Source organism: Pseudorca crassidens, chromosome X, assembly GCF_039906515.1.
Source record: "Pseudorca crassidens isolate mPseCra1 chromosome X, mPseCra1.hap1, whole genome shotgun sequence".
NCBI lineage: Eukaryota > Metazoa > Chordata > Mammalia > Artiodactyla > Delphinidae > Pseudorca > Pseudorca crassidens.
In genome coordinates, this window is record NC_090317.1 from 61367836 (window position 1) to 61381107 (window position 13272).

Below are 13272 nucleotides of genomic sequence, written 5' to 3' on the forward strand. Positions count from 1 at the left end.
ATGAACTTTATACTGAGCATTTCATGCAAAAGTAATGAAATACACATCATTCTCAAGTGCACATGGAATGTTCTCAAGTATAGATCATGTTAGGCCACAAAGCAAGTCTTAATAAGTCTAAGAAGAAGGAATTTATATCAAACATATTTTCCCACCACAGTGGCATGAAAATAGAAATAAATTACAAGAAGAAAACTGGAAAAAATGACAGATATGTGGAGCTTAAACAACATGCTACTGAAAAAAAATGAATGTTTCAAAGAAGAAATAAAAATATACCTTAAGGCAAATGAAAATGGAATTACAAGTTATCAAGTAATATGGAATGCAGCTAAAGAAGTCTTAAGGAGGAAGTTCATCATGATAAATGCTTGCCTCAAGAAACAAGAAAAAATTTAAATAAGCAAACTAACTTTACACCTCAAGGAACTAGAAAAAGCAAAACAAACTAAGCCCAAAGTTAGAAGAGAGAAGGTAGTAAGAAAGATTAGAGCAGAAATAATAAATGAAATAAAGCCTAAAAGGCCAATAGAAGAGATCAGTGAAACTAAGAGTTGGTTCTCTAAAAAATTAAAAAGATAAACAAATCTTTAGTAAAATCACCAAGAAGAAAAGGGAGACGATTCATATAAATAAAATTAGACAAGTAAGAGGAGACATTACAACAGATAGAATAGAAATACAAATGATCATGAGACTACTATAAACAATTATACACCAAAAAATTGTAAAACTTAGAAGAAATAGATAAACCCTAAAACAATATGACATACCAAGACTGAATCATGAAGAAATAGAAAATCTGAACAGACAGATTACTAGTAAGCAGATTGAACCAGTAATTTAAAACTTCCCAAAAAACGAAAGTCCAAGACCAGATGGCTTCACTGGTGACTTCAACCAAATATTTAAAGGATAATTAATACAAATCCTTCTCAAACTCTTTCAAAAATTAGAAGAAGAATTAACACTGCCAAACTCATTTATGAGGCCAGCATTACTCTGATACTGAAACCACACAAAAACACCGCAAGGAAAAAAAAAGGATCAATATCCCTGAGGAACATAGATGCAAAAATCCTCCATAAAATATTAGCAAACTGAATTCAACAATACATTTAAAGGATCATACACAATGATTAAGTGGCATTTATTCCAGGGATGGATGGATGGTTCAATATCTGCAAATCAATATGTTATATCACATTCATAAAATGAAGCATAAAAACATATGACCATCTCAATAGATGTAGAAAAATCATTTGCAAGATTCAACATTTATTTATAATAAAAACTCTCAAAATGTTACATAAGGAATATACATCAGCATAATAAAAGTCATATATGAAAAACCCACAGCTAACATCATATTCAATGATATAAAACTGAAAGCTATTTCTATGAGATCAGGAACAAGAAAAGAATGCCCACTCCACCACTTATATTCAATGTAGCATTGGATGTCCTAACCAGAGAAGTTAGGCAAGAAGAGGAAATAAAAAACATCCAAGTCAGAAAAGAAAAGAAACTGTAACTATTTGGAGATGACTTGATACTACAAATGGAAAAACTTAAAGATTGCACCCAAAATGGTGAGAACTAACAAATACATTCAGTAAAGCTGCAGGATATAAAATCAATAAACAAAAATCTGATGTGCTTTTCTACACTAACAATGAACTAACAGAAAGAGAAATTAAGAAAACAATTCCATTTATATTTGTATCAAAAAGAATAAAGTACCTAGAAATAAATTAACCAGGAGATGAAAGACCTGTTCACTGAAAACCACAAGTCATTGATAAAAGAAATTGAAAAAGACAGAAATAAATGGAGAGCTATTCCATGTTTATGTATTGAAAGAATTAATATTGTTGAAATGTCTGCACTCCCCAAAGCAATCTACAGATACAAATCAATATCAAATTTCCAATGGCATTTTTAACAGAATAAAACTAAAAATCCTAAAATTTGTATGGAACCATAAAAGACACCAAGTAGCTAAAGTAGTCTTGAGGAAGAACAAAGCTGGAGGCACCATATTCTTTGATTTAAAACGATATTACAAAACTATAACAATCAAAACAGTATAGTTTTGGCATAAAAGCAGACACTTAGATCAATGGAACAGAATAGAGAACCCAGAAATAAACCCACCCAGATACAGTCAATTTATTTACAACAAATGAGCCAAGAATATACAATGAGGAAATGACAGTCTTCAATAAATTGTGTTGAGAAAAGGGAAGAGCCAAATGCAAAATAATGAAAGTGTACTATATTTTATACCATACACAAAAATTTACTCAAGACAAATCAATGATTTGAACATAAGACCTGAAATCATAAGATTCCTAGAAGTGAATACAGGCAGTAAGATTCTTGATATAAGTCAGTGATAATTTTTTGGATTTGACACGAACAGCAAAGGCAACAAAAACAAAACTAAGCAGGTGGGACTAGATCAAACTAAAAAGCTTTTGCATAGAAAAAAAACTATTAACAAAATGAAAAGACAAACCTACAGAATGGGAGAAAATATTTGTAAATTGTATATCTGATAAGTGGTTAATATTCAAAATATGTAAATAACACATAAAACTCAAAAGGAAAATAAACAATTCAATTAAAACATGGACAGAGGATCTGAATAGTCGTTTTCCCAAAGAAGGCATATTGATGACCAACAGGTACATGAAAATGTGCTCACTATCACTAATCATCAGGGAATTGCAAATCAAAACCACAGTGAGATATTGCCTCACATCTATTAGAATGGTTATTATCAACAAGACAAGAAAAAATTGTTGATGAGGACTGGGGAAAAGGGAAACCTTGTGCACTATTGGTAGGAATGTAAATTAGTGTAGTCACTAGGGAAAACTGTATGCAGGTTTTTCAAAAAGTTAAAAATAGAACTACCATATAATCCAGCGATCCCACTTCTGGTTAATCAGAAGAAAATGAAAACACTAACTCAAAAGAATATTTGCACCCTCATGCTTATTGCAGTATTATTTACAATAGGAAAGATATGAAAACAACATGAGTATCTATCAATGGATGAATAAAGAAGTTGCAGAATATATATTCATACCTATATATGTATGTGTGTGTGTGTGTGTGTGTGTGTGTATATATATATATATATATATATATATACAATGTAAAAGTATTCAGCCATAAAAAAGAAGGAATTTGTGAGACATTCAAGATGGCAGAGGAGTAAGACGTGGAGATCAACTTCCTCCCCACAAATACATCAAAAATACATCTACATGTGGAGCAAATCCTACAGAACACATACTCAATGCTAGCAAAACACCTCAGACTTCCCAAAAGGCAAGAAAATCCCTATGTACCTGGGTAGGGAAAAAGAAAAAATAGAGACAAAAGGATAGGGATGGGACCTGCAACTCTGGGAGGGAGCTATAAAGGAAGAAAAGTTTCCACACACTAGGAAAACCCTTCACTTGCTGAAATGGGGGGTGGGTGGGAGGGAAGCTTCAGAGCCACGGAGGAGTGCTCAGCAACAGTGGTGCAGAGAGCAAGGAGGAGAGATTCCCACACAGAGGATTGGTGCTGACCAGCACTCACCAGCCTGAGAGGCTTGTCTGCTCACCCATGGGTGTGGGTGGGGACTTGGAGCTGAGGCTCGAGCTTTGGAGGTCAGATCCCAGGGAGAGGACTAGGGTTGGCTATGTGAACACAGCCTGGAGGAGGCTAATGCACAACAGGTAGCTGGGCGGGAGTCCGGGAAAAACTCTGGACCTGGCTAAGAGGCAAGAAACCATTGTTTCGGGGTGCACGAGGAGAGGAGACTCCTCCCCTGTCTGCCCACAGAAGGCAGAGCACTGCCTAAATGAGCTCCAGAGATGGGAGCAAGCTGCGGCTATCTGATCAGACCACAGAGACAGGCATAAAAAGCTAACACTGCAGCTGCAGCCACCAAGAATCCTGTGTACAAGCACAGGTCACTATCCACAACCTCCTCTGGGAGTCTGTGCAGCACACAACTGCGTGGGCAGTGTGATCAAGGGACACTTCTCCAGGAGAAAAAATAGAGTGACTCAGACTGTTGAAATGTCTTGCGGGCATCTACCATAACTACAGTACCTTTCCCTCCCCCTGACCTGAGTGAGCCAGAGCCCTAATCAGTTGCTGATTTAACCACTTCCTGTCTGGGCAGGAACAGATACCTGAGGGTGACCTACACACAGGGGTGTGGCCAAAACCAAAGTTGAACTCCAGAAGCTGTGAGAACAAAGAAGAGAAATAGAAATTTCTCCATGCAGCCTCAGGAGCAGCAGATTAAATCCCCACAATCAGCTTGATGTACACTGAATCTGGGGAATACATGAATAGACAAAGAATCATCCCAAAATTGAGGAGGTGGACTTTGGGAGCAACTGTATACTTGGGGTTGCTGTCTGCAAATGATTTGTTTCTGATTTTTACATTTATCTTAGTATAGTTTTGAGCGCTTGTTACCATTGGCATATTTGTTTATTGGTTTGGTTGTTTTGGTTTTTAAATTATTATTATTTTCTTAAATTTGAATTATTATTTTTATTATTATTTATTTTCTTTGTCTTTTTTCTCCCTTGTCTTCTGAGCTGTCTGGCTGACAGGGTCCTTGTGTTCCGCCCTGGTGTCAGGCCTGACCTTCTGAAGTGTGAGAGGCAAGTTCAGGACATTGGAACACCAGAGACCTTCCAGAGCACATACTATCAATCAGTGAGAGCTCTCCCAGAGGTATCCATCTCAACGTTAAGACCCAGCTAAACCAAATGGCCAGGAGAGTCCAGTGCTGGATGTCCAATGCCAAACAACCTGCAAGACAGGAACACAACCCCACCCATTACCAGAGAGGCAGCCTAAAATCACACTAAGTTCACAGACAGCCCAAAACACACCACTGGACGTGGTACTGCCCACTAGAAAGAAAAGATCCAGTCCCACCCAACAGAACACAGGCACCAGTCCCCTCCATCAGGAAACTGACAAAAGCCATTGAATCAACCTCACCCACTGGGGGGAAAACACCAAAAATAATGGGAACTACAAACCTGAAGCCTGCTAAAAGGAGACCATAAACACAGTAAATTAAGCAAAGTGAGAATAGAGAGAAACACACAGCAGATGAAGGAGCAAGGTAAAAACCCAGAAGACAAAACAAATGAAGAGAAAATAGGCAGTCTACCTGAAAAAGAATTCAGAGTGATGATTGTAAAGACGATACATGATCTTGGAAATAGAATGGAGAATATACAAGAAACATGTAACAAGAACCCAGAAGAACAAAAGAGCAAACAAACAATGAAGAACAACACGATAAATGAAATTAAAAATTCTCTGGAAGGAATCAATAGCAGAATAACTGGTAAAAAACGTATAAGTAACATGGAAGATAAAATAGGGGAAATAACTGCTGCAGAGCAGATTAAAGAAAAAAGAATGAAAAGAATTAGGAACTGTCTCAGAGACCAAAGGGACAACATTAAAGGCTCAAATATTCGAATTATAGGGGTCCCAGGAGAAGAAGAGGAAAAGAAAGTGTTCAGAAAATATTTGAAGAGATTATAGTTGAAAACTTCTCTAACATGGGAAAGGAAATAATCAATCAAGTCCAGGAAGTGCAGAAAGTCCCATACAGGATAAATCCAAGGAGAAACATGCCAAGACATATCATTAAAACTATCAAAAATTAAATAAAAAGAAAAAATATTAAAAGCAACAGGGGAAAAGCAACAAATAACATACAAGGAATCTCCATAAGGTTAACAGCTGAAGCTTCAGCAGAAACTCTGCAAGCCAGAAGGGAGTGGCAAGACACATTTAAAGTGATGAAAGGGAAAAACCTACAACCAAGATTACCCTAGCCAGCAAGGATATAATTCAGATTCAATGGAGAAATTAAAACGTTAACAGAGGAGCAAATTTAAGAGAATTCAGCACTAACAAATCAGCTCTAAAACAAATACAAAAGGAACTTCTCTAGGCAGGAAACACAAGAGAAGGAAGAGACCTACAAAAACAAACCCAAAACAATTAAGAAAATGGTAATAGAAACATAAATATTGATAATTACCTTAAATTTAAATGGATTAAATGTTCCAACTGAAAGACACAGGCTTGCTGAATGTTTACAAAAACAAGACCCATACACGCTGTCTACAAGAGACACACTTCAGACCTTGGGACACACACAGACTGAAACTGAGGAGATGGAAAATGTTATTCCATGCAAATGGAAACCAAAAGAAAGCTGAAGTGGCAATTCTCATATTAGACACAATAGACTTTAAAATAAAGTCTATTACAAGAGTCAAGGTATGACACTACAAAATTATCAGGGGATCAATCCAAGAAGAAGACAATGATTGTAAATATTTATGCACCCAAAATAGGAAAACCTCAATACATAAGGCAAATGCAAACAGCCATAAAAGGGGAAATCAACATTAACACAGAAATAGTAGGGGACTTTGAACCCCACTTTTAGCACTGAACAGATCATCCAAACTGAAAATAAATAAGGAAACACAAGCTTTCAATGACACATTAAACAAGATGGACTTAATTGATATTTATAGAACATTCCATCCAAAAATAACAGAATACACTTTTGTCTCACGTGCTCATGGAACATACTCCAGAATAGATCATATCTTGGGTGACAAATCAAGCCTTGGTAAATTTAAGAAAATTGAAATCATGTCAAGTACCTTTTCCAACCACAACGCTATGAGACTAGATATCAATTACAGGAAAAAAATCTGTAAAAAATATAAACACATGGAGGCTAAAAAATACATTACTTAATAACCAAGAGAACACTGAAGAAATCAAAGAGGAAATAAAAAATACATAGAAAAAAAGACAAAGAAAACATGACAACCCAAAACCTATGGGATGCAGCAAAAGCTGTTCTAAGAGGGAAGATTATAGCAATACCATCCTACTTCAAGAAACAAAAAACATCTCAAATAAACAACCTAACCTTACACCTAAAACAATTAGGGAAAGAAGAACAAAAATCCCCAAAGTTAGCAGAAGGAAAGAAATCATAAACATCAGATGAGGAATAAATGAAAAAGAAATGAAACAATAGCAAACATCAATAAAACTAAAAGCTGGATTTCAGAGAAGGTAAACAAAATAGATAAACCATTAGCCAGACTCATCAAGAAAAAAAGGGAGAACACTCAAATAAATAGAAATAGAAATGAAAAAGGAGAAGTAACAACTGACACTTCAGAAATACAAAGGATCAGGAGAGATTACTACAAGCAACTATATGCCAATAAAATGGACAACTTGGAAGAAATGGACAAATTCTTAGTAAAGCACAACCTTCTGAGACTGAACCAGGAAGAAATAGGACATATAAACAGACGAAACCCAAGCACTGAAATTGAAACTGTGCTTAAAAATCTTCCAACAAACAAAAGCCCAGGAAAAGATGGCTTCACATGCGAATTCTATCAAACATTTAGAGAAGAGCTAACACCTATACTTCTCAAACTCTTGCACAATATAACAGAGAAAGGAACACTCCCAAACACATTCTACAATGCTACTATCACCCTGATAAGAAAACCAGAAAATGATGTCACAGAGAAAGAAAATTACAGTCCAATATCACTATGAACTTAGATGCAAAAATCCTCAACAAAATTCTAGCAAAAAAATCCAACAGCACATTAAAAGGATCATACACCATGATCAAGTGGGGTTTATCCCAAGAATGCAATGATTCTTCTGTATATGCAAATCAATTAATATGAAACACTATATTAACAAACTGAAGAATAAAAACCATATGATCATCTCAATAGATGCAGAAAAAGCTTTGACAAAATTCAACACCCATATATGATTAAAAAAAACCCTCCAGAAAGTAGGCATAGAGGGAACTAATCTCAGCGTAATAAAGGCCATACATGACAAACACACAGCCAACATTGTCCTCAGTGGTGCAAAACTGAAACCACTTTCACTAAGATCAGGAACAAGACAAGGTTGCCCACCCTCACCACTATTATTCAAAATTGTTTTGGAAGTATTAGCCACAGCAATCAGAAAGAAAAAGAAATAAAGGTAATCCAAATCAGAAAAGAAGTAAAGATGTCACTGTTTTCAGATGCCATGATATTTTACATACAGAATCCTAAGGATGCTAACAGAAAACTCCTGTAGCTAATCAATAAATTTGGTAAAGTAGCAGGATACAAAATTAATGCACAGAAATCTCTGGCATTCCTATACATTAATGGTGAAAAATCTGAAAAGAATTTAAGGAAACGCTCACATTTACTATTGCAACAAAAAGAATAAAATACCTAGGAATAAACATATCAAAGGAGACAAAAGACCTGTAGGCAGAAAAGTATAAGACAGTGATGAAAGAAATTAAAGATGATACAAACAGATGGAGAGATATACCATGTTTTGGGGTTGGAAGAATCAACATTGTGAAAATGACTCTACTACACAAAGCAGTCTACAGATTCAATGCAATCCCTATGAAACTACCACTGGCATTTTTCACAGACCTAGAAAAAATCTTTCACTCTTTGTATGGAAACACAAAAGACCCTGATTAGCCAAAGCAATCTTGAGAAAGAAAAATGGAGCTGGAGGAATCAGGCTCCCTGACTTCAGACTATACTACAAAGTTACTGTAATCACGTCAGTATGGTACTGGCAGAAAAAACAGAAATATAGATCAATGGATCAGGATAGAAAGCCCAAAGATAAACTCACACACATATGGTCACCTTATTTTTGATAAAGGAGTCAAGAATTTACAGTGTAAAAATGAACGCCTCTTCAGTAATTGGTGCTGGGAAAACTGGACATCTATATATAAAAGAATGAAATTAGAACACTCCCTAACACCATACACAAAAATAAACTCAAAATGGATTAAAGACCTAAATGTAAGGCCAGACACCATCAAACTCTTAGAGGAAAACATAGGCAGAACACTTTATGACATAAATCTCAGCAAGATCCTTTTTGACCCACCTCCTAGAGAAATGGAAATAAAAATAAACAGATGGAATCTAATGAAACTTAAAAGGGTTTGCACAGCAAAGGAAACCATAAAGAAGACCAAAAGACAACCCTCAAAATGGGAGAAAATATTTGCAAATGAAGCAACTGAAAAAGGATTAATCTCCAGAATTTACAAGTAGCTCATGCAGCTCAGTATCAAAAAACCCCAAAAACCCAATCCAAAAATGTACAGAAGACCTAAATAGACATTTCTCCAAAGAAGATACACAGATTGCCAACAAACACATGAAAGGATGCTCAACATCACTAATCATTAGAGAAATGCAAATCAAAGCTACAATGAGGTATCACCTCACACCAGTCAGAATGGCCATCATCAAAAATCTACTAACAGTAAATGCTGGAGAGTGTGTGGAAGAAACAGAACCCTCCTACACTGTTGGTGGAATGTAAATTCGTACAAGCGTTATGGAGAACACTATGGAAGTTCCTTAAGAAACTAAATATAGAATTATCATATGATCCAGCAATCGTACTCCTAGGCATATACCTAAGGAAAACCCTAATTCGAAAAGATACATGCACTTCAATGTTCATTGCAGCACTATTTACAATAGCCAGGACGTGGAAGCAACTGAAATATCCATCGATAGAGGAATGTATTAAGAATATGTGGTACATATATACTATGGATATATCTCAGCAATTAAAAAGAACAAAATAATGCAATTTGCAGCAAGATGGATGGACCTAGAGGTTTTCATACTGAGGGAAGTAAGTCAGAAAGAGGACAAGTATATGATATCACTTATCTGTGGAATCTACAAAAATGGTACAAATGAACTCATTTACCAAACAGAAATAGAGTTACAGATGTAAAAAAGAAACTTTTGGTTACCAGGGGGGAAAGTGGGGAGAGGGATAAATTGGGAAATTGCGATTTACATATACACACTACTATATATAAAATAGATAGCTAATAAGGACCTACTGTATAGCACAGGGCACTCTACTCAATACTCTGTAATGACCTATATGGGAAAAGAATCTAAAAGAGTGGATATTTGTATATGTATAACTGATTCACTTTGCTGTACACCTGAAACTTACACAACATTGTAAATAAACTATACTCTAAGAAAAATTATTAAAAAAGGAAAAAGACAAATACTGTATGATCTCAGTTATATGCAGGAATTTTTTTTAAAAAAATGAAAACAAAAAACTGAATTACAGAAAATGGATTGGTTTTTGTCAGATGTGGAGAGGCTAGGGAGTGGACAAAATGGGTCAAAATGGTTAAAAAGTACAAACTTCCAGTTATGAAATGAATAAGTCATGGAGATACAATGTACAGCAGGGTCACTGTAGTCAATAATACTGTATGTATATTTGACAATGCTAAGAGAGTACATTTTAAAAGTTTTCATCACACAAAAAAGTATTTTGTAACTATTCATGGTGATGGAGGTTAAATAGACTTGTTGTGGTAATAATTTCTACAACTATACAAATATCGAATCATTATGTTGTATATCTGAAACTAATATAGTGGTGTATGTCAATTATATCTAAATAAAATTAGAAAGAAAAAAATTAGAATGGAAAACAAAACACTCTAAATTAAGACTAGTTTTCTACTCCAGTAAGTGTAATATAAAGAATTCTTCATTCATAGTTGAGGAGCATGTCAAGCTTTACAAACATAATTCAAATATGAATTATTTTAATCCAGAACAGAGCTGGCCCTGAAAAAAAGCACTAGCCTTACTTTTGTGTTGCTGTGAAAATCAGTAGGACTCCAGTGAGAGGAATAAGGGCATGGTTTTTCAAACTTATACTAAAAAAGACCTAAGATGCATTAACACAGTATGGTCATAAATATCTCACTCAAAAGTGAGAAGTATACATATATTTTCTTTTCAGACATCAACTAGAATGTAACTTGCACTATTGTGATTTCTCCCCTTCCAAAATGCCTGTTGTTTATTCATTTTAGTCTAATATTGCTAGAGTAGGAATGCCTGGAAAAATGGATGTCAGAAAGTCCACGAGTGTGATAGGATCTGCAGCTCTTTTAGAGAGATCAAATTCTTAACCAATCGAATGCAGTCCAGGTGCTGCTTTTGAACTGCGGATACAGAAATGAAAATACAGATCAGGCTCACTGTTGCATGGAGCCTGAATTCTAATGGTGAATATAACTAATAAACACATGAATAAATATAGAATTTTATATAAAGATACATTCTATGAAGAAATATAAGGTAGGATTCAGGTTAGAAGAGTGACTAGACAATTGTTGTGGGAGGGGATAACATAGGATATAGTAATCAGGAAAGCCTTCTCTAAAGAGATAATATTTATGCTGAAAAACTAAATGATGAGAAGGAGTAGTTATACAAAGATCTGGGGAGAAGCATTCCAAGCAGAGGGAACAGCACATGCAAAATCTTGGCAAGAAAATAATCTTGGTGTGTATGAGAAACAAAAAGAATGTGGTTTGGCTAGATCATAAAATAAAATGGAAAATTGGTTCAAGATGAGGGTGGAAAATAGGCAGGAGCTGGAATAATATATGCAGTGAAAGGTAGGGTAAGCAGCCTTGGTTTATTCTGAATATAATGGGAAACCACGAGAGTGTTTTAAGCAGTGGAGTGTAGAAGTAGCAAGGCTAGCTAGGAACTCTTGCAGTATTCCAGCAAAGATTATGATGATGATTGGGACCATTTAGGTGGTAGTGATTGAGAAGGTAGGAGTGGACTGATTCAGGATACATTTTGGAGATAAGGTAGACAAGTCTTACTGATTGATTACATGTGGGGAATGAGGAAAAGAGCAGAATCATATATGATATCCAGATTTTAAAAGATTAAATGGGTGGATCACAATGCCATTTATTAAGATGGAGAATACTGGGGAGGAATAGGTTTGGGGATGGGTTAAGAGTATTATTGAGATATATTAAGCCTGAGATGTCTAGTAGGCTCTACACTGAAATTTTCAAGTAGGCAATTAGATATAAGAATTTGGAACTGTTTGGAAAGACCAAAGTTGGATATATTAATTTTGGAGTTATCAATACATAGATGATATTTAAAACTGTTGAATGAGATGAACTTATGAAGGAGAATTTTAGATAGAGAAGTTCCAGGACCAAGTCTTAGATCATTCCGACATTAAAGGTGAGGAGGAGTAGGATACAATAAAGGTGGTGAAAAGCTACCAGTAAGTAGAAAGAACAGGAGAGCATAGAGTCAAGTAAAGTGTTTTTAGAAAGAAGAAGTGGTGGGTTTAAATGCTGCTGGACTATAGAATAACATGAGGAGAGAAGAGAGACCAGTATATGTGAATACAAGAAGGTATTTGGTAATTCTGAAAAGAGCAGTTTTAGTGAAATAGTAGGTATGGAAGAGCATAAATAGATGGTAGCTATGCACATGGAAGTTTATTAAAGAGACTTGGTGTGAATATATACAAGGCCAGAACATACCCTGAAAGTTCTTTTTTACAGTTAAAATTAATCATCGGTCCAAAGAATTTTGTTGTATTGTTTTCTTGTATTTTACTTATTTTTCATAAAAACTGCTTTTGGAAAGAATTCAGCTTTTTGAGTGTCCCTTTTTCTCATTTATCTTAAAAATTATCCACCAACATATTTTCATTCCTTATAAATCTTGCTCTTGTGACTATCCACCCATTGACTTAACCTCTAAGACTGAACTTTAAATAATGGAGTCATTACTCAGCTTTGAGTGTCAAAGCTGACATTTTGAGTTCACCGGGAGAAAAATGGACTTAAAAACCAAGCTTTCTGAGAGAGATAAAAGGAATTTATAAATCCCTCCCACAAATGGAAAATATATGAAGAGCAAATGGAGGTCAATATATAAGGTTTTATTATAAACAAAGGATAGAAAAAACTTGGAATACAAGGTAAAGGGAGATTCTCACCAATCCAGAAGAGGAAATAGAAGCTCTCTGAGAGGGAAAAACAAAAATAGGGGGACAGGGAGGAAGAGGAGAAAGGGCGGGAAAAAATTAATTAAGTATAAAGCTCAAGGTCGAGACCCAGCCATATCTACAGATGTTCTGAATTTAGCAGCACAGAGAGCATCAGACCTACCATGCTGAGAATAGACAATTAACACTGTGCAAAAGTAGAGGAAACACAGACTTATTCCCAGAAACCATGCAAATGAATTACACTTCAACCAAAGATCAGAGAGCCAAAAAGGGAGGACAACA